The sequence below is a fragment of the Pseudophryne corroboree genome, chromosome 2, assembly GCF_028390025.1.
Source record: "Pseudophryne corroboree isolate aPseCor3 chromosome 2, aPseCor3.hap2, whole genome shotgun sequence".
NCBI lineage: Eukaryota > Metazoa > Chordata > Amphibia > Anura > Myobatrachidae > Pseudophryne > Pseudophryne corroboree.
The window spans coordinates 522,291,555-522,314,918 of record NC_086445.1 but is presented as its reverse complement, the minus strand read 5'-3'; the positions used below and the strand labels follow the sequence as shown (position 1 = coordinate 522,314,918).

Here is a 23,364-nt window from a genome sequence, read left to right as displayed (position 1 = left end):
TTGGAAAAAAACACTTATCTTTTATCTACAACTTAAAAAAGAATAATATTTTAACTCCTCCAAGTGGGTTCAGTATGGTATGCCGGCGGTCGGGCTCCCGGCGACCAGCATACCGGCGCCGGGAGCCCGACCGCCGGCTTACCGACAGTGTGGCGAGCGCAAATGAGCCCCTTGCGGGCTCGCTGCGCTTGCCGCGCGCCACGCTATTTTATTCTCCCTCCAGGGGGGTCGTGGACACCCACGAGGGAGAATAAGTGTCGGTATGCCGGCTGTCGGGATTCCGGCGCCGGTATACTGTGCGCCGGGATCCCGTCATTCGGCATACTGAAGACCACCCCTCCAAGTGCACATTAACCACTTGCCTAGCATGGTAGCATCAGATGCGACCACACCAGCAAGTGCTTTATACACAGCGTGTGCAACGGCAGGGAAGGGAAACTTCCCGCAGCCGCAACTCACCTTCTGGTCTCCCTACACTCTCCCCCATTATTTGCCGTGCTGACGTTCACTACTGAGTGGTCAGCATGGCAGGACCCCCCCACCTGGTGGCTGCAGACAGATGTTTGGGGGAGGGGGGGGGTACACTAGAAGTTCTGCATTGTGTCCCAACATTTTTTTGTTTAAATTAATATTATCTCTACCATTTCACCGGCTCAACTGAGTGCGCAGAAAACAGAAAATATAGGATTTTATTACCTACCGGTAAATCCTTTTCTTGTAGTCCGTAGAGGATACTGGGGTTCCATTTAGTACAATGGGGTATAGACGGGTCCACTAGGAACCATGGGCACTTTAGGAATTTGATAGTGTGGGCTGGCTCCTCCCTCTATGCCCCTCCTACCAGACTCAGTTTAGGAAACTGTGCCCGAGGAGACGGACATACTTTGAGAAAAGGATATAAAGAATAGTGGCGAGATTCCGAACCAGCACACACAAACCAGAGGAAAGCTATGCTAACCCAACTTTAAACAGGAACAGCAACAGCTGAACCAACAATACTTAACCAAGTATCAGTGCAGGAAGAGCAAAACACCGGTCGGGCGCCCAGTATCCTCTACGGACTACGAGAAAAGAATATACCAATAGGTAATTAAAATCCTATTTTCTCTTACGTCCTAGAGGATACTGGGGTTCCATTTAGTACCATGGGGATGTACCAAAGCTCCCAAACTATGTGAGAGGGTGCTGAGGTTCCTGCAGAACTGATTGACCAAACTATCGTACTTGTAGAACTTAGCAAATGTGTTCGAACCAGACCAAGTAGCCACTCGGCAGAGCTGTAAAGCCAAGACATCCCAGGTAGCCGCCCTCTAAGAACCCACCAACTTAGTAGAGTGGGCCTGTACAGATTTTGTTACCGGCAAACCTGCCGTGGAATAAGCATGCTGGATAGCGAGCCAGATCCAGCGTTCAATTGTCTGCTTTGAAGCAGACAACCAATTTTATTGGGATCATAGAGAACGAAGAGCGAGTCGGATTTCCTGTGACGAGCTGTCCTCTTTACGTATATGTTCAAAGCCCTAACAACATCCAAAGACTTTGAAGTAGCAGAGGTGTCGGTGATAACCGGAACCACAATAGGTTGGTTGATGTGAAACGCAGACACCACTTTAGGAAGAAATTGCTGACGAGTTCTGAGTTCAGCTTTGTCCTCATGGAAAATATAAATAGGGGCTTTTGTGAGACAAAGACCCCAGCTCAGACACACGTCTTGCTGAAGCCAAGACCAACAGTGTGACAGTCTTCTACGTAAGATATTTTACGTCCACCTCCTGTAACGGTTCAAACCAGTATGATTGGAGGAACTGCAGCATGAAATTGAGATCCCATGGTGCCGTGGGAGGCACAAAGGGGGGTTCGATGTGCAGAACACCTTTCAAGAACGTCTGGACCTCAGGGACAGAAGCCAATTGTTTTTGAAAGAAAATGGACAAGGCCAAAATCTGGACATTTATGGAGCCCAGATGTAGGCCCACATCCACACCTGACTGCAGAAAAAGCAGGAAACGTCCCAGATTAAATTCTACCGCAGAATATTTTCTTCTCTCACACCAAGAGACGTACTTCTTCCAAACACGGTGGTAATGTTTAGAGGTTACCCCTTCCTGGCTTGGATCATAGTCAGGATAACATTGTTAGGGATCCCTCTTCTGGCTAGAATCAGCCGTTCAACTTCCATGCCATCAAACAAAGCCGCGGTAAGTCCTGATAGACGAATGGGCCCTGTTGCAGAAGATCCTCGCAAAGAGGTAGAGGCCACGGATCTTCGAGGAGCATCTCCAGAAGGTCTGCGTACCAGGCCCTTCTTGGCCAGTCCAGAGCAATGAGTATTGCTTGAACCTTTTCCCTTTTTATTCTTTTTAGAATTCTTGGGATCAGAGGAAGGGGAGTAAACACGTACACCATCTGATAGACTCATGGAGTTGTCAGAGCATCTACTGCCACTGCCTGTGAGTCTCTCGATCTGGAACAATACCGCTTGAGCTTCTTGTTGAAATGAGAGGAACATCATGTCGATTTGTGGATATCCCCATCGATGTGTCAAGCACCTGAACACCTCCGGGTGAAGGCCCCACTCCCCCGGGTGCAGGTCGTGTCTGCTGAGGAAGTCTGCTTCCCAGTTGTCTACTCCCAGAATGAAGACCGCTGACAACACCACAGCGTTATTTTTTGCCCAGAGGAGAATTCTTGACACCTCTGACATTGCTGCTCTGCTTTTCGTTCTGCCTTGTCGGTTTATGTACGTCACTGCCGTCACATCGTCCGACTGGACCTGAACGGCCCGATCTTGAAGAAGTTATGAGGCCTGCAGAAGGGCGTTGTATATGGCTCTGCGTTCCAGTTGTTGATTGGAAGGATGACTTCATGACTTGACCATCTTCCTTGAAACTGCACCCCCTGGGTGACTGCTCCCCAACCTCTGAGGCTTGTGTCCGTGAATAACAGAATCCAGTTCTGAATTCCGAACCTCCGACCCTTGACGAGGTGAGAAGTCTGTAGTCACCACAGAAGGGAGATCCTGGCTTTTAGCGACAGACGGATCCTCTGGTGCATGTGAACATGCGATCTGGACCATTTGTCCAACATATTGAACTTCAAGGGTCTTGCATGAAACCTTCCGTATTGAAGTGAGTCGTAAGAGGCCGCCATTTTCCCCAGAAGGTGAATTCATAGATGCACCGATAGCCGGGTTCGTTTCAGGACATCCCGAACAATCAACTGGATTACCAATGCCTTTTCCAACGGAAGAAACACCTTCTGTGAACTCCATGTCCAGTATCATTCCCAGGAATGGAAGCCTCCATGTTGGCTCTAGGTGAGATTTCGGAAGGTTCAGAATTCACCCGTGATCCTGGAGAAGTTTGGTTGAAAGACTAATGCTGTCCAGCAACCTCTCCCTGGACAACGCCTTTATCAGAAGATCGTCCAGGTACAGAATTATATTCACTTTGTTTGCGGAGTAGAAACATCATCTCGGTGCCGTAGAGAGACCAAATGGTAGGGCCTGGAACTGGTAGCGACAGTTCGGCAGTGCAAACCGTAAATAAGCCTGATGAGGCGGCCAGATCGGAATGTGAAGGTACGCATCCTTGATATTCAGAGACACTACGAAATCCCCTTCCTCCAGACCTGAGATCATCGCTCTCAGAGACTCCATCTTGAACTTGAACACTCTTAAGAACGGGTTCAAGGACTTGAGGTTCAGAATCAGCCGTACCGAAACGTCCAGTTACTACAAACAAGTTGGAATAGTACCCCTTGTTTTGCAGATGAGGTGGAACTGGAACAATGACTTGAGTCTGTACCAGTTTTTTGATGGCATGCTGTAAAGTTATACTTGCCTCTTGTGAAACTGGTAAGCCTGATTTGAAGAATATGTGAGGTGGGAGCTCTTGGAACTTCAGTCTGTAGCCCTGGGAAATAAGATCTATGACCAAGGGATCCCGGCACGAACTTGACCAGATGTGACTGAAAAACTTTAGTCGTGCTCCCACCTGACAGCCTTCCAGGCATCGCGGTCCACCGTCCTGCTGAAGGCTTTGAGGAAGCAGAGCCTAAGTTCTGTTCCTGAGCGCCTGCAGTTGCTGGTTTGCGTGGTTTAACTCTTGCGCCTCTGGAGGCCGTAGAAGCACCTCTGGATTTGCCCTTAAACTTGGCCATCCGAAAGGACTGTAAATTTGAAGATGAATAAGCTTTTCTGGCTGGGGGAGCTGCGGAAGGAAGATACGTAGATTTACCGCAGTAGATTTGGAGATCCATTTGTCTAGTTCATCTCCAAACAATGCCTCTCCTGTGAATGGTAGGCCTTCCACTCCTTGCCTGGAGTCCGCATCAGCAGTCCACTGGCGTAGCCACAAGCCCCTGCGTGCCGACACTGCCATAGCGGTGGTGCGTGCATTAAGCAAACCTATCTCTTTTATGGCTTCCACCATAAAGTTCTCAGAGTCCTGTATATGCTACGGGAGTAAAACAACATCCCCGCTAGACAAGTAATCTAAACCCTCAATTAGGTTACCTGACCATTTAACAATGGCTTTTGTGATCCACGCACATGCAATAGTGGGTCTCTGGGCCACCCCAGCAGCTGTGTACAATGATTTGAGTGTAGTCTCAATTTTATGATCATCCGTGTCTTTTAAGGAGGCTGCACCAGGGACAGGCAATACAATTTTTCGTGACAGCCTAGAGACTAATGCGTCCACAATCGGTGGATTTTCCCATTTTTTCCTATCCTCCAGAGAAAAAGGTAAAGATGAAAGCAACCTTTTAGGGATTTTAAATTTCTTATCAGGATTAACCCACGGTTCTTCAAACAGGGTATTCAATTGCTTTGACACAGGAAAAGTGACTGAGGACTTCTTTTTTACATTAATATAAGATTCCTCACACTCCTCTGACACCTTATCAGGAATTTGCAGAACATCTCTGATAGCCTCTATAAGAGCCTCTATTCCCTGTGACAGAGTAGTATCCCCCCTCCCCCCTCCAAATCCACCTCACCCTCCTCCATGTCTGACACGTCAGCATCAGAGTCAGACTGCAAAATATGGGCCAGAGATCGTTTTTGCGGACAAATGGGAGGGTATTGAGACGCTGGTTTGGGGACTGAGTCTCTATTCATAAACTCATCCACAGTCTGTCTTAAGTATTGCATCTCTATCTCATTGCGGGATAATTTTGTAGAAATATTACAGATCATTCCTTTAAGAGAATTAACCCACTCCGGTTCAGCCCCGCTATTTTGGGAAGGTGCACTGCCCTGAGTACCCAGTAGTGAGCCCCCTGGTGAAGAGGAACACTCCGCTGTACAAGAAACACACTCTTTGCCTGACATAATGTAAATGTGACGGCACACACACACAAACACACACAGGAAAAGGTTAAGCACAATTAACCAACAAAGATCCCTTTGGGGAGCCAACCCCCACCGCGACCTTATTGCTAATGCCAGGCTTAGCAGGGTCGCAGTCTAAGTACTCTAATAGGGGACTTAGTACACTAATAATCGCTCCCACCTCCCCTGCTATACCCCCTGGTACTGCTGAGGTAAACTGGAGTCACTCCGGAGGAACTGCACGTCCCTGTCAGTCAGCGTCTGTGTCCACTGCAGAGAGAAAATGGCGCTGGTGAGCTGCTGGATGCGCTCATAGTGAAGGCCCCGTCCCTTCAATGACGCGCGGTCTTCCTGCTTTTTTATACTGGCTGAGGTAATCTGGTGCTTAAAATGGAGCAAAAAAACATTTTTAGGGCTGTTTTTGCCAGTGTGGGTACTGTGTACAGTGTACTGAGACGCAGCTGTGTACTGTATCTGGAGTCGCATTCCACCCCGGTTAGAAGCCGTGCGTCTCAGTACTCTCATGCTGCCATTATGGCCGGCGCCCCGCTAACTGGGACGCCGGCTGTGTACTGTATCTGGAGATGCATTCCGCCCCGGTTAGAAGCCGTGCATCTCAGTACCCTCATGCTGCCATAATGGCCGGCGCCTCGCTAACCAGGACGCCGGCTTAGTACTCACCACTCTTCATTCTTCTGACTCTGTTAGGGGTGGCGGCGTGCTGCGGGAATGTACGCTCGCCTTGGTGGGGCTTGCGAATAGTTCTCTTAGGAGCTCAGTGTCCTGTCAGCGGGGAATAGGACCATTAACCCTTCAAGAGGTTGGCCCCCCCCCCCCCCTTGGGCCCCCCCCCCTTAAGTCCCAAGAAGCAGGCAGGCTGGTGCCAACCAGCCCTGCCTGAAAATAACTAACATATAAAATAAATGCAGAAAACTCTTCAGGAGCTTCCGTAAGCGTGACCGGCTCCTCCAGGCCGATTTTCTAAACTCTGGTAGGAGGGTCATAGAGGGAGGAGCCGGTCACGCTTAGGGAAGCTCCTGAAGAGTTTTCTGAATTTATTTTAGCGCAACAAGTGATCACCATAGGTTTTATTCCCACCCTGGATACCCACTAGTGGAAATAGTCCCTGCTAGTCAGCATGCCGACTGTCAGGATTCTCAGGAGGGGGGATGTAGGGGGAGGTGTTGTGATCCTCTCCTGACCGCCGGTCACATAATTACATCCCGAATATACATGAAAATTTTGAAGGGGAAAAAAAAACCTCAATAGACACCAAACACTGCTCATGTGAAGCTTCCAATGACAAATGAGTTAAGATCTGGTAAGCCCAACTCATACTTGCCAACTTTATCTCTATCTTCTCTAGGAGAATCCCAGTGAAGAAATGTTGATGACAGCTTTGGGGGCGGGCGGCTTTCCACATCTTTAGTCCTCACCCTGTCAAAATGTCGCAATTCGAGGGGTGGGGTGTGCCAAAATGACATAATTTCTATCATTTTAGCCCCACCATATCCTTACATACCTGACATTCCCGTATTCTCTCCCCATCCTTTTCACTTCATTTGAAAGCGAGAGGGATGTGGGAGATCCACTTACTCTTTCAGGGATGTGGGGATGTAATCCTAAAGGGGCAATATTATTTATATCCAATTCTAAAATGACACTATTATTTATATAATAAGCAAATAAGTATGTCTATTTGTCCTTTATGCACACCCAGAGTTTTGAGCATAGCTCCACCAAATCTGGCATGGTGGTGTTTTTGCCTAGGTTTGAACTTTGTCAGGGCCCCACACCGTCACATACATATTATACTAAGCTTACCATACTATCCCTTTAAATTGGAAAACTCGGGTTCTGTGGCTGGCTTAATTCAAGTCAGCATTTCACCTGTTTAAATCAGCCATAGAGGCTGTATAATCCATGAGTGTCCCAGTTTAAAGGGATAGTAGAGTAAGCCTATGAGACACATATACACAGTCACACTCTTATGCATAATACACACACACACACAGTCACACCCTCATGCATAATACACACACATAGTCACACTCTCATGAATAATAGACATGCACTGTCACATTTATGTGCAACACACACACACACACACACACACACACACACACACAACCACACTCTCATATATAATATACACACAATGTTACAATATTAAAACAAATATTGAAGCGCCTGTGTCTTTAGAATAGCTTTTTCAATCTACACCTTAAATTGAAAAAAATTCGGAACTTTATTTGTATATTGTGAAGTAGAGAGCCCACGTTGGCCTCTATATAGGGACTGTGTTTATCCCTAATTCATTAAGAGCAGACAAGAGTTTGGAAAATAGTGTCGCTCATGGGGTCAAAGCCTCACAATAAATATATATGGAAAGCCGGTGATTAAAAATAATTAATCGTTTAATTAAAAAAAAAAAAAGAATTTACTTACCGATAATTCTATTTCTCGTAGTCCGTAGTGGATGCTGGGAACTCCGTAAGGACCATGGGGGATAGCGGCTCCGCAGGAGACTGGGCAGAAAAAGAAAGCTTTAGGACTACCTGGTGTGTACTGGCTCCTCCCCCTATGACCCTCCTCCAAGCCTCAGTTAGGATACTGTGCCCGGACGAGCGTACACAATAAGGAAGGATTTTGAATCCCGGGTAAGACTCATACCAGCCACACCAATCACACCGTACAACTTGTGATATGAAAACCAGTTAACAGCATGATAACAGAGGAGCCTCTGAATAGATGGCTCACAACAAGAACCCGATTAGTTAACAATAACTATGTACAAGTATTGCAGACAATCCGCACTTGGGATGGGCGCCCAGCATCCACTACGGACTACGAGAAATAGAATTATCGGTAAGTAAATTCTTATTTTCTCTGACGTCCTAGTGGATGCTGGGAACTCCGTAAGGACCATGGGGATTATACCAAAGCTCCCAAACGGGCGGGAGAGTGCGGATGACTCTGCAGCACCGAATGAGAGAACTCCAGGTCCTCCTCAGCCAGGGTATCAAATTCATAGAATTTTGCAAACGTGTTTGCCCCTGACCAAGTAGCTGCTCGGCAAAGTTGTAAAGCCGAGACCCCTCGGGCAGCCGCCCAAGATGAGCCCACCTTCCTTGTGGAATGGGCTTTTATTGATTTAGGCTGCGGTCATCCTACCGCAGAATGCGCCAGCTGAATAGTGCTACAAATCCAGCGCGCAATAGACTGCTTAAAAGCAGGAGCACCCAGCTTGTTGGGTGCCATCAGGATAAACAGCGAGTCAGTTTTCCTGACTCCAGCCGTCCTGGAAAAATAACATTTTCAGGGCCCTGACTACGTCCAGCAACTTGGAATCCTCCAAGTCCCTAGTAGCCGCAGGCACCACAATAGGTTGGTTCAAGTGAAAACCTGAGACCACCTTTGGGAGAAACTGAGGACGAGTCCTCAACTCTGCCCTATCCATATAGAAAATCAGATAAGGCTTTTACATGACAAAGCCGCCAATTCTGACACACGCCTGGCCAAGGCCAACAGCATGACCACTTTCCACGCGAGATACTTTAGCTCCATGGTTTTAAGTGGCTCAACCAATGCGACTTTAGGAAATCCAACACCACGTTGAGATCCAAAAAGTGCCACAGGAGGCACAAAAGGAGGCTGAATATGTAGTACTCCTTTAACCAAAGTCTGAACTTCAGGCAGTGAAGCCAGTTCTTTCTGGAAGAAAATCGACAGAGCCGAAATCTGGACCTTGATGGACCCCAATTTGAGGCCCAAACGTCACCCCTGCTTGCAGGAAGTGCAGGAATCGACATAGTTGAAATTCCTCCGTCGGGGCCTTCATGGCCTCCCACCAAGCAATAAATTTTCGCCAAACGCGGCGATAATGTCTTGCGGTGACATCCTTCCTGGCTATGATCAGGGTAGGGATGACTTCCTTCGGAATACCCTTTTCCTTTAGGATCCGGTGTTCTACCGCCATGCCGTCAAACGCAGCCGCGGTAAGTCTTGGAACAGACAGGGTCCCTGCTGCAGCAGGTCTTGTCTAAGCGGCAGAGGCCAAGGGTCCTCTGCCAGCATCTCTTGAAGTTCCGGGTACCAAGCTCTTCATGGCCAATCCGGAACCCCGAGTATGGTTTTCACTCCTCGCCTTCTTATTATTCTCAATACCTTGGGTATGAGAGGTAGAGGAGGAGACACATAAAACCGACTGGTACACCCACGGTGTCACTAGAGCGTCCCCAGCGATCGCCTGAGGGTCCCTTGACCTGGCGCAATATCTTTTCAACTTCTTGTTGAGACGGGACGCCATCATGTCCACCCGTGGTCATTCCCAACGGTTTACCCGCATTTGGAAAACTTCTGAATTAAGTCCCCATTCTCCTGGGTGTAGGTCGCCCATTGGAGAATCCTTGTGGCTTCTGCCATCACCATCCTGCTTCTTGTGCCGCCCTGTCTGTTTACATGGGCGACCGCCGTGATGTCGCCTGATTGGATCAGTACCGGCTGGTTCTGAAGCAGGGGCCTTGCTTGGCTTAGGGCATTGTAAATGGCCCTTCGCTGCAGAATATTTATGTGAAGCGAAATCTCCTTGGAAATTTCTTCCCTGTGTGACTGCACCCCAGCCCCGAAGGCTGGCATCCGTGGTCACCAGGACCCAGTCCTGTATTCCGAATCTGCGGCCCTCTAGTAGATGAGCCCTCTGCAGCCACCACAGCAGCGACACCCTGTTTCTTGCTGACAGGGTTATCCGCTGTTGTATCTGTAGATGGGACCCGGACCATTAGTCCCACAGGTCCCACTGGAAAGTCCTTGCGTGGAGTCTTCCGAATGGAATTATGCTTCGTACGAAGCTACCATTTTTCCCAGGACTTGTGTGCATTGATGTACCGACACCTGTCCTGGTTATAGGATGTCTCTGACTAGAGATGACAACTCCTCGGCTTTTTCCACTGGAAGAAACACTCTTTTCTGGTCTGCGTTCAGAAACATTCCCAGGAACAGAAGACGTGTCGTCGGGACCAGCTGTGACTTTGGAATATTGAGAATCCAGTCGTGCTGTTGTAGCACTTCCCGAGAGAGTGCTACCCCCACTACCAACTGTTCTTTGGACCTCGCCTTTATCAGGAGATCGTCCAAGTACGGGATAATAAAAACTTCCTTCTTGCGAAGGAGTATCATCACTTCTGCCATTACCTAGGTAAAGACCTTCGGTGCCGTGGACAACTCCACCGGCCGCGTCTGGAACTGATAGTGACAGTCCTGTACCACATATCTGAGGTACTCCTGGTGAGGAGGGTAAATGGGGACATGCAGGTACGCATCCTTGATGTCCAGGGAGACCCTGTAATCCCCCTCGTCCAGGCTCGTAATATCCGTCCAGAGCGATTCCATCTTGAACTTGAATCTTCTGATATAAAAGGTCAAGTATTTTAATTTCAAGATGGGTCTCACCGAAACGTTTCGGTACCACAACCACTGTGGAATAGTAACCCCTTCCTTGCTGAAGGAGGGGCACCTTGACAATCACTTGTTGTGATTATAGTGTTGAATATCCACCAACACCGTCTCCCTGGCAGAGGGAGGTGCCGGTAAGGCAGATTTTAGGAAACGGCGGGGGGAAGAACGTCTCGAACTCCAGCCTGTACCCCTGAGATACTACTTGAAGGACCCAGGGATCCATGTGAGAGAGCCCACTGTCCGCTGAAATTTCTGAGACGGGCCCCCACCGTACCCGGGTCCGCCTGAGCAGCCCCCGCACCATGCTGTGGACCGACCGGACGCAGGGAGGATTTCTGCTCTTGGGAACTAGCTGTGTGTTGCAGCTTTTTCCTCTACCTTTGCCTCTCGGCAGAAAGGATGAGCCTCTAGCCCTCTTGCTTTTCTGGGGCCGAAAGGACTGTACTTGATGATACGGTGCTTTCTTTTGTTGTGGGGTAGCCTGTGGCAAAAAAATCGATTTCCCAACAGTAGCTGTGGAAACGAGGTCTGAAAAACCATCCCCAAACAGTTTTACCCCCTTATAGGGCAACTTCCATGTGCCGATTCGAGTCGGCATCGCCTGACCATTGCCAAGTCCATAACCCCCGTCTGGCGGCAATGGACCTAGCGCTTATTTTTGATGCCAGCCGGCAAATATCCCTCTGTGCATCACGTATGTATAAGACCACGTCTTTTGTATGCTCTATTTTCAGCAAAATATTGTCCCTATCCATAGTTATTTTCCGACAGGGAATCTGACCACGCAGCGGGAGCACTGCACATCCATGCCGAAGCAACGGCTGGTCGCAATATAATGCCCTAGTGTGCGACTATATTTTATAGGGTAACCTCCTGCTTTCTATCAGCAGGTCCCTTCAGGGCGGCCGTATCCGGAGACGGTAGTGCCACCTTTTCTGATAAGCGTGTAAGCGCTGTATCTACCCTATGGGGTGTTTCCCCGCGTGACCTATCCTCTGGCGGGAAAGGGTACGCTGCCAATAACCGTTTTAGAAATTATCAATTTCTTACCGGGGGAAGACCACTCTTCCTCACACACCTCATTTAATTTCTCAGTTGCAGGAAAAACTACTAATAGTTTTCTCTCACCAAACACAATACCCTTTTATGTGGTACCTGGGGTATAATCATAAATGTGTAATACATTTTTCATTGCCTCAATCCTGTAACAGGTGGACCTATTTGGAGGGTACACCAGTCTCATCGACGTCGACACTGGAGTCAGTATCCGTGTCGACATCTGTGTCTGTTATTTGAGGTAGCGGGCGATTTTAGAGCCCCCCATGACATTTGAGACGCTGGAACAGGCACAAGCTGAGTAGCCGGCTGTTCTGTGTCGTCGACCTTTTATGTAAGGAGTTGACACTTTCACGTAATCTTTCCATAAGTTCAACCACACCGGTGTCGACCCCGCAGGGGGTGACAACATATTTACAGGCATTCGCTCCGCCTCCACCTCATTATCCTCCACATACCTGTCGACACAGCCGTACCGACACACAGCACACACACAGGGAATGCTCTGATAGAGGACAGGACCCCACAAAGCCCTTTGGGGAGACAGAGGGAGAGTATGCCAGCACACACCAGGGCGCTATATATCACAGGGATAGCACCTATAAAAAGTGTTTTCCCTTATAGCTGCATATATATATGTATACTGCGCCTAAATTGTGCCCCCCCTCTCTTTAACCCTTTCTGTAGTGTATTAACTGCAGGGGAGAGCCAGGGAGCTTCCCTCCAACGGAGCTGTGAGGGAAAAATGGCGCCAGTGTGCTGAGGAGATAGCTCCGCCCCTTTTTCGTGGACTTTTCTCCCGCATTTTTCTGGATTCTGGCAGGGGTTAATGTACATCCATATAGCCCTGGGGGTTATATGTGATGTATTTTTGCCAGGCAAGGTGTTAATATTGCTGCTCAGGGCGCCCCCCCCCCAGCGCCCTGCACCCATCAGTGACCGCAGTGTGAGGTGTGCATGAGGAGCAATGGCGCACAGCTGCAGTGCTGTGCGCTACCTTGATGAAGACTGATGTCTTCTGCCGCCGATTTTCCGGACCTCTTCTTGCTTCTGGCTCTGTAAGGGGGCCGGCGGCGCGGCTCTGGGACCGGACTCCGAGGCTGGGCCTGTGTTCGATCCCTCTGGAGCTAATGGTGTCCAGTAGCCTAAGAAGCCCAAGCTGGCTGCAAGCAGGCAGGTTCGCTTCTTCTCCCCTTAGTCCCTCGATGCAGTGAGCCTGTTGCCAGCAGGTCTCACTGAAAATAAAAAACCTAAAACTAACTTTTATCTAAGAAGCTCAGGAGAGCCCCCTAGATTGCACCCTGCTCGGTCGGGCACAAAAATCTAACTGAGGCTTGGAGGAGGGTCATAGGGGGAGGAGCCAGTGCACACCAGGTAGTCCTAAAGCTTTCTTTTTGTGTCCAGTCTCCTGCGGAGCCGCTATCCCCCATGGTCCTTACGGAGTTCCCAGCATCCACTAGGACGTCAGAGAAATAAGATTTTACTTACCGGTAAATCTATTTCTCGTAGTCCGTAGTGGATGCTGGGGACTCCGTAAGGACCATGAGGAATAGACGGACTCCGCAGGAGACAGGGCACTTTAAGAAAGAATTAGGAATACTGGTGTGCACTGGCTCCTCCCTCTATGTCCCTCCTCCAGACCTCAGTTAAGGAAACTGTGCCCGGAAGAGCTGACAGTACAAGGAAAGGATTTTGGAATCCAGGGTAAGACTCATACCAGCCACACCAATCACACCGTATAACTCGTGATAAACTTACCCAGTTAACAGTATGAACAACAACAGAGCATCAGACCAACCTGATGCAACCATAACATAACCCTTATGTAAGCAATAACTATATACGAGTATTGCAGAAGAAGTCCGCACTTGGGACGGGCGCCCAGCATCCACTACGGACTACGAGAAATAGATTTACCGGTAAGTAAAATCTTATTTTCTCTAACGTCCTAGTAGATGCTGGGGACTCCGTAAGGACCATGGGGATTATACCAAAGCTCCCAAACGGGCGGGAGAGTGCGGATGACTCTGCAGCACCGAATGAGCAAATACAAGGTCCTCCTCAGCCAGGGTATCAAACTTGTAGAATTTTGCAAAAGTGTTTGAACCCGACCAAGTAGCTGCTCGGCAAAGCTGTAATGCCGAGACCCCTCGGGCAGCCGCCCAAGAAGAGCCCACCTTCCTTGTGGAATGGGCTTTTACTGATTTTGGAGGCGGCAATCCAGCCGCAGAATGAGCCTGCTGAATCGTGTTACCGATCCAGTGAGCAATTAGTCTGCTTTGAAGCAGGAGCACCCAGCTTGTTGGATGCATACAGGATAAACAGCGAGTCAGTTTTCCTGACTCCAGCCATTCTGGCTACATAAATCTTCAAAGCCCTGACTACATCTAGTAACTTGGAATCCTCCAAGTCACGAGTAGCCGCAGGCACCACAATAGGTTGGTTCAAATGAAAAGATGACACCACCTTCGGCAGAAATTGCGGACGAGTCCGTAATTCTGCCCTGTCCATATGGAAAACCAGATAGGGGTTTTTACATGACAAAGCCGCCAATTCTGACACCCGCCTAGCCGAAGCTAAGGCCAATAGCATGACCACCTTCCACGTGAGATATTTTAACTCCACGGTCTTAAGTGGCTCAAACCAGTGAGATTTCAGGAAACTCAACACCACGTTAAGATCCCAAGGTGCCACTGGTGGCACAAAAGAGGGCTGAATATGCAGCACTCCCTTTACAAACGTCTGAACTTCAGGAAGAGAAGCCAGTTCCCTTTGAAAGAAAATGGATAGGGCCGAAATCTGGACCTTAATGGACCCTAATTTTAAGCCCATAGTCACTCCCGACTGTGGGAAGTGAAGGAAACGGCCCAACTGGAATTCCTCTGTAGGGGCCTTCCTGGCCTCACACCAAGCAACATATTTTCGCCATATACGGTGATAATGTTTTGCTGTCACGTCCTTCCTAGCCTTTATCAGCGTAGGAATAACCTCATCCGGAATGCCTTTCTCCGCTAGGATCCGGCGTTCAACCGCCATGCCGTCAAACGCAGCCGCGTTAAGTCTTGGAACCGACAGGGCCCCTGTTGCAACAGATCCTGTCTGAGAAGATGAGGCCATGGGTCCTCTGTGAGCATTTCTTGCACTTCTGGATACCAAGTTCTTCTTGGCCAATCCGGAACAATGAGTATTGTTCTCACTCCTCTTTTTCTTACGATTCTCAGCACCTTGGGAATGAGAGGAAGAGGAGGAAACACATAAACCGACTGGAACACACCCGGTGTCACTAGTGCGTCCACAGCTATCGCCTGAGGGTCTCTTGACCTGGCGCAATACCTTTGTAGCTTTTTGTTGAGGCGGGATGCCATCCTGTCCACCTGTGGCAGTTCCCATCGATTTGTAATCTGTGTGAAGACTTCTTGATGAAGTCCCCACTCTCCCGGCTGGAGGTCGTGCCTGCTGAGGAAGTCTGCTTCCCAGTTGTCTACTCCCGGAATGAACACTGCTGACAGTGCTTGCACGTGATTCTCCGCCCAGCGAAGAATTCTGGTGGCTTCTGCCGTCGCCACCCTGCTTCTTGTGCCGGTTCACATGAGCCACTGTGGTGATGTTGTCTGACTGAATCAGCACCGGTTGGTCGCGAAGCAGAGGCTCTGCTTGACTCAGGGCGTTATAAACGGCCCTTAGTTCCAGGATATTGATGTGCAGACAAGTCTCTTGACTTTACCACAGCCCCTGGAAATTTCTTCCCTGAGTGACTGCCCCCCACCCTCGGAGGCTTGCATCCGTGGTCACCAGGACCCAGTCCTGAATGCCGAACCTGCGGTCCTCGAGAAGGTGAGTACTCTGCAGCCACCACAGAAGAGACACCCTGGCCCTGGGTGATAGGGTGATCAGTCGATGCATCTGTAGATGCGATCCGGACCACTTGTCCAACAGATCCCATTGAAAAGGTCCTCGCATGGAACCTGCCGATGGGAATGGCCTCGTATGACGCCACCATCTTTCCCAGGACTCTCGTGCAGTGATGCACCGACACCTGTTTCGGTTTTAAGAAGTCTCTGACCAGTGTCATGAGTTCCAGAGCCTTCTCCGTCGGGAGAAAAACCCTCTTCTGGTCTGTGTCCAGAATCATGCCCAGGAAGGGCAGACGCGTCGTAGGAATCAGCTGCGACTTTGGAATATTCAGAATCCAGCCGTGCTGTAGCAACACTTCCTGAGAGAGTGCTACGCTGATCAGCAACCGCTCCCTGGACCTCGCCTTTATGAGGAGATCGTCCAAGTATGGGATAATTGTGACTCCTTGCTTTCGCAGGAGCACCATCATTACTGCCATTACCTTGGTAAATATTCTCGGTGCCGTGGACAGACCAAACGGCAACGTCTGGAATTGGTAATGACAATCCTGTACCACAAATCTGAGGTACTCCTGATGAGGTGGATAAACGGGGACACGAAGGTAAGCATCCTTTATGTCCAGAGACACCATAAAGTCCCCCTCCCTTGCGATGACCGCTCTGAGCGATTCCATCTTGAACTTTTCAAGTATATGTTCAGGGATTTTAAATTCAATATGGGTCCGACCAAACCATCTGGTTTCGGGACTACAACATGGTCGAATAATAACCCCCTCCTTGTTGAAGGAGGGGAACCTTGACCACCACCTGTTGTAGATACAATTTGTGAATTGTAGTTAACCCTGTTTCCCTCTCGGGGGGGGGGGGGGGGGGGGGGGGGGAGAATCCGGCAGGGCCGTCAGTGAGGAGGCATCTTCTCAAAGTCCAGCTTGTATCCCTGAGACACAATATCTATTGCCCAGGGATCTAACAGGGAGTGAACCCACTTGTGGCTGAACTTACGAAAGCGTGCCCCCACCGGGCCTAGCTCCGCCTGTGGAGCCCCAGCGACATGCGCTGGATTTTCGTAGAGGCCGGGGAGGACCTCTGTTCCTTGGAACTAGCTGTGTTGTGCAGCTGGTTTCCTCTGCCCCCGCCTTTGGCAAGAAAGGACGCACCTCGGACTTTCTTGTTTCTTTGTTCGAAAGGCTGCATTTGATAATGACGTGCTTTCCAAGGCTGTGCAGGAATATACGGCAAAATATCAGAATTACCAGCAATAGCTGTGGAGACCAGGTCCGAGAACCCTTCTCCACACAATCCTCAGCCTTCCATATGCCACTTAAGTTGGCATCATCTGTCCATTGCATATTCTACAGGATACGTCAAGCAGAAATCAACATAGCTTTGCCTCTAGGACCCAGTACACTAATGTCTCTTTGGGCATGTTTTATGATATATATCTCTTAAGACAGCATCTTTAATATATATATATCTCTATATATACATATATATATATATATATATATATATATATATATATATATACATACATACATCCTAGGGTCTCAATTTCTGCTGATAAGGTACCTGTCCACGCCGCCACAGCGCTATAAACCCATGCCGACACAATCGCCGGTCTGAGTAGTGTACCAAAATGTGCACGCTATCTGCAGGATCCCTGAGAATAGCTAGGGCTACCTTTTGGGCAAACGTGACACCCTAGGGGAAGATTCCCATCACATCCTGGCCCTAGTGGGGAAAGGATACTGCCTGAGAATTCTTTGTGGGAAGCTGCAGTCTCTTGTCTGGAGATTCCCGCTCTTTTTCCTCAGGAGAGGAGGGAAATTTACCTCAGCTTTCTTCCCCTTAAAATGTGTCAGGGACAGATGAGTCATCAGTGATATGCAAATCATCTTTATTGCAATAATCATATATTGAATACTTTTCTGCCATTTTGGCTGTAACTTTGCATTATCGTAGTCGACACTGGAGTCAAACTCCGTGTCGATATCAGTGTCTATTATTTTGGATAGTGAGCATTGTGAGACTCTGAAGGTCTCTGCGCCATAGGGACAGACATGGGTAGATCTCCTGTCTGTTCTCTAATCTTTTGTGCAATAAATTCACCTTAGCACTTACACATATCCAAACAGGTGTCGGCGTTGTCGACGGAGACACCCTCTCACACACATATTTGCTCCATCTCCTCCTTAGGGGAGCCTTTTACCTCAGACATGTCGACACACACGTACCGACACACCACACACACAGGGGATGCTCTATTTGAAGACAGTTCCCCCACAAGGCCCTTTGGAGAGACAGAGAGAGAGTATGCCTGCACACACCCCAGCGCTATATGACCCAGGAATCACACAGTAACGTAGTGTTAACCCAGTAGCTGCTGTATACATTGTTTTTACGCCAAACTTATGTGCCCCCCCTCTCTTTTTCACCCTCTTCTATCGTGCTTCTGCAGGGGAGAGCCTGGGGAGCTTCCTCTCAGCTGAGCTGTGGAGAGAAAATGGCGCTGGTGAGTGCTGAGGAAGAAGCCCCGCCCCCTCAGCTTCTGTCCCGCGATTTTGTGTAAAATAATGGCGGGGGCTCATGCATATATACAGTGCCCAACTGTATATATGCTGCTTTATGCCAAGAGGTACTTAATTGCTGCCCAGGGCGCCCCACCCCCCCTACGCCCGACAGTGACCGGAGTGTGCGGGTTTTATGTGGGAGCAATGGTGCACAGCTGCAGTGCTGTGCACTACCTCATATGAAGACTGGAGTCTTCTGCCGTCGCTTTCGAAGTCTTCTTGCTTCTCACGCCTGCTTATGGCTTCTGGCTCTGCGAGGGGGACGGCGGCGCGGCTCTGGGATCGGACGACCAAGGGTGCGTTCCTGTGTTCGATCCCTCTGGAGCTAATGGTGTCCAGTAGCCTAAGAAGTATGACCTATCCGCAGTTAGTAGGGCTGCTTCTCTCCCTTCAGTCCCACGTAGCAGAGAGTCTGTTGCCAGCAGATCTCTCTGAAAATAAAAAAATCCTAACAAAATACTTTCTTATCAGCAAGCTCAGGAGAGCTCACTAAAGTGCACCCAGCTCGTCTGGGCACAGATTCTAACTGAGGTCTGGAGGAGGGACATAGAGGGAGGAGCCAGTGCAAACCAGTATTCCTAATTCTTTCTTAAAGTGCCCTGTCTCCTGCGGAGCCCGTCTATTCCTCATGGTCCTTACGGAGTCCCCAGCATCCACTAGGACGTTAGAGAAAATAAGAATTTACTCACCGGTAATTCTATTTCTCGTAGTCCGTAGTGGATGCTGGGAACTCCGTAAGGACCATGGGGAATAGACGGGCTCCGCAGGAGACTGGGCACTCTAAAGAAAAGATTAGGTACTATCTGGTGTGCACTGGCTCCACCCTCTATGCCCCTCCTCCAGACCTCAGTTAGGGAAACTGTGCCCGGAAGAGCTGACATTACAAGGAAAGGAAATTTTGAATCCAGGGTAAGACTCATACCAGCCACACCAATCACACCGTACAACTTGTGATAACCTTACCCAGTTAACAGTATGAACAAAAACAGAGCCTCACTCAACGGATGGCTCATAACAATAACCCTTAGTTAAGCAATAACTATATACACGTATTGCAGAAAGTCCGCACTTGGGACGGGCACCCAGCATCCACTACGGACTACGAGAAATAGAATTACCGGTGAGTAAATTCTTATTTTCTCTGACGTCCTAGTGGATGCTGGGAACTCCGTAAGGACCATGGGGATTATACCAAAGCTCCCAAACGGGCGGGAGAGTGCGGATGACTCTGCAGCACCGAATGAGCAAACACAAGGTCCTCCTCAGCCAGGGTATCAAACTTGTAGAACTTTGCAAATGTGTTTGAACCCGACCAAGTAGCCGCTCGGCAAAGCTGTAAAGCTGAGACCCCTCAGGCAGCCGCCCAAGAAGAGCCCACCTTCCTTGTGGAATGGGCTTTTACTGATTTTGGATGCGGCAATCCAGCCGCAGAATGAGCCTGCTGAATCGTGCTACAGATCCAGCGGGCAATAGTTTGCTTTGAAGCAGGAGCACCCAGCTTGTTGGGGGCATGCAAGATAAACAGCGAGTCAGTCTTCCTGACTCCAGCCGTTCTGGAAACATATATTTTCAAAGCCCTGACTACGTCCAGCAACTTGGAGTCCTCCAAGTCCCGAGTAGCCGCAGGCACCACAATAGGTTGGTTCAAATGAAACGAGGACACCACCTTTGGGAGAAATTGGGGACGAGTCCTCAATTCTGCCCTGTCCATATGGAAGATCAGATATGGGCTTTTACATGACAAAGCCGCCAATTCAGACACACGCCTAGCCGATGCTAAGGCCAACAGCATGACCACTTTCCACGTGAGATACTTCAGTTCCACGGACTTAAGTGGCTCAAACCAGTGGGATTTCAGGAAATCCAACACAACGTTAAGATCCCAGGGTGCCACTGGTGGCACAAAAGGGGCCTGAATATGCAGCACTCCCTTAACAAATGTCTGAACCTCAGGCAGTGAAGCCAGTTCTTTTTGAAAGAAAATGGATAGGGCCGAAATCTGGACCTTTATGGACCCCAATTTTAGGCCCATAGTCACCCCTGACTGTAGGAAGTGCAGGAAACGACCCAGTTGGAATTCCTCTGTAGTGGGCTTCCTGGCCTCACACCAAGCAACATATTTTCGCCATATACGGTGATAATGCTTTGCTGTCACATCTTTCCTAGCCTTTATCAGCGTAGGAATAACTTCATCCGGAATGCCTTTTTCCGCTAGGATCCGGCGTTCAACCGCCATACCGTCAAACGCAGCCGCGGTAAGTCTTGGAACAGACAGGGCCCTTGTTGCGGCAGGTCCTGTCTGAGAGGCAGAGGCCATGGGTCCTCTGTGCGCATTTCTTGCAGTTCCGGGTACCAAGTCCTGCTTGGCCAGTCCGGAACAATGAGTATTGTTCTTATTCCTCTCTTTCTTACTATTCTCAGTACTTTTGGTATGAGGGGAAGAGGAGGAAACACATATACCGACTGGTACACCCACGGTGTCACTAGGGCGTCCACAGCTATCGCCTGAGGGTCCCTTGACCTGGCGCAATATCTTTTTAGCTTTTTGTTGAGGCGGGACGCCATCATGTCCACCTGTGGCAGTTCCCATCGGTTTGCAATCAGTTGGAAGACTTCTTGATGAAGTCCCCACTCTCCCGGGTGGAGGTCGTGTCTGCTGAGGAAGTCTGCTTCCCAGTTGTCCACTCCCGGAATGAACACTGCTGACAGTGCTTGCACGTGATTCTCCACCCATCGAAGAATCTATGTGGCTTCCGCCATTGCCATCCTGCTTCTTGTGCCGCCCTGGCGGTTTTGAAGCAGGGGCTCTGCTTGACTCAGGGCGTTGTATATGGCCCTTAATTCCAGTATATTTATGTGTAGAGAAGTCTCCAGACTTGACCACAGCCCTTGGAAGTTTCTTCCCTGAGTGACTGCCCCCCATCCTCGGAAGCTTGCATCCGTGGTTACCAGGACCCAGTCCTGTATGCCGAACCTGCGGCCCTCGAGAAGGTGAGCACTCCTCGCATGGTACCTGCAAAAGGGAATGGCTTCGTATGAAGCCACCATCTTTCCCAGGACTCGCGTGCAGTGATGCACCGATACCTGTTTTGGTTTCAGGAGGTCCCTGACCAGAGATGCTAATTCCTGGGCCTTCTCCACCGGGAGAAACACCTTCTTCTGTTCTGTGTCCAGAATCATGCCCAGGAAAAGCAGACGCGTCGTAGGAATCAGCTGCGACTTTGGAACATTCAGAATCCAGCCGTGCTGTTGCAACACTTCCTGAGAGAGTGCTACGCTGATCAACAACTGCTCCCTGGACCTCGCCTTTATGAGGAGATCGTCCAAGTACGGGATAATTATAACTCCCTTCTGCCGAAGGAGTATCATCATTTCGGCCATTACCTTGGTAAATATTCTCGGTGCCGTGGACAGGCCAAACGGCAACGTCTGGAACTGGTAATGACAGACCTGTACCACAAATCTGAGGTACTCCTGGTGAGGTGGATAAATGGGGACATGCAAGTAAGCATCTTTGATGTCCAGCGACACCATAAAATCCCCCTCTTCCAGGCTTGCAATAACCGCTCTGAGCGATTCCATTTTGAACTTGAATTTCTTTATATAAGTGTTCAAGGACTTTAAATTCAGAATGGGTCTCACCGAACCGTCCGGTTTCGGTACCACAAACATTGTGGAATAGTAACCCCTTCCCTGTTGAAGGAGGGGGACCCTGACAATCACTTGCTGGAGGTACAGCTTGTGAATTGCCGCCAGCACTACCTCCCTTTCCATTGGGGAAGCTGGCAAGGCTGATTTGAGGTAACGGCGGGGGGGGAGTCGCTTCGAACTCCAGCTTGTATCCCTGAGATACAATTTGTATAGCCCAGAGATCCACCTGTGAGCGAACCCACTGGCTGCTGAAGTTTCGGAGACGCGCCCCCACCGCTCCTGGCTCCGCCTGTGGAGCCCCAACGTCATGCGGTGGACTTAGTGGAAGCAGGGGAGGACTTTTGTTCCTGGGAACTGGCTGCATGGTGCAGCTTCTTACCTCTACCCCTGCCTCTGGCAAGAAAGGATGCACCCCTGACCCTCTTGCCTTTTTAGGAACGAAAGGACTGCATTTGATAATACGGTGCTTTCTTAGGCTGTGAGGAAACGTGAGGCAAGAAAGTGGACTTTCCAGCTGTCGATGTGGACACGAGGTCCGACAGACCGTCCCCAAACAATTCCTCACCCTTATAAGGCAAAACCTCCATGTGTTTTTTAGAATCAGCATCTCCTGTCCATTGCCGAGTCCATAAGACCCTCCTGGCAGAAATGGACATAGCATTAATTCTAAAGCCCAGCAGGCAAATGTCCCTCTGAGCATCTCGCATATATAAGACGACGTCTTTGATATGGCCCAGGGTTAGCAAAACAGTATCTCTGTCGAGGGAATCTATGTCGTCTAACAGAGTATCTGTCCACGCTGCTACAGCACTACACATCCAGGCTGAAGCAATAGCAGGTCTCAGTAGAGTACCAGAGTGTGTATACACTGACTATAGGATAGCTTCCTGCTTTCTATCCGCAGGCTCCTTTAGGGCGGCCGTATCCTGAGACGGCAGGGCCACCTTTTTAGATAAGCGTGTCAGCGCCTTGTCCACCCTAGGGGATGTTTCCCAACGTAACCTGTCCGTTGGTGGGAAAGGGTACGCCATCAGTAACCTCTTAGAAATCACTAATTTCTTATCAGGGGAACTCCACGCTTCTTCACACAATTCATTTAATTCATCAGATGGGGGAAAAGCCACTGGCTGCTTTTTCTCCCCAAACATATAAACCCTCTTGGTATTAACCGGGTTACTCTCAGAAATGTGTAATACATCTTTCATTGCAATAATCATGTATCGGATGGCCTTGGTCATTTTAGACTGTAAATGTGCCTCATCATCGTCGACACTGGAGTCGGACTCCGTGTCGACATCTGTGTCAACCATCTGAGATAGAGGGCGTTTGAGCCCCTGACGGTTTCCGAGTCGCCTGGGCAGGCGCGGGCTGAGACCCCGGCTGTCCCAAGGCTGCAGCGTCATCAAACCTTTTATGTAAGGAGTTTACATTGTCATTTAAG

At 49.4% G+C, this 23,364-nt stretch overlaps 1 protein-coding gene across 4 annotated transcripts in view; it reads right to left on the bottom strand.

Annotated features, from left to right (window-relative positions):
* Positions 1-23,364, bottom strand: part of LUZP1 (leucine zipper protein 1) — a 181,888-nt gene that overhangs the window by 9,804 nt on the left and 148,720 nt on the right. The gene's annotated exons all lie outside the window — the stretch shown is intronic.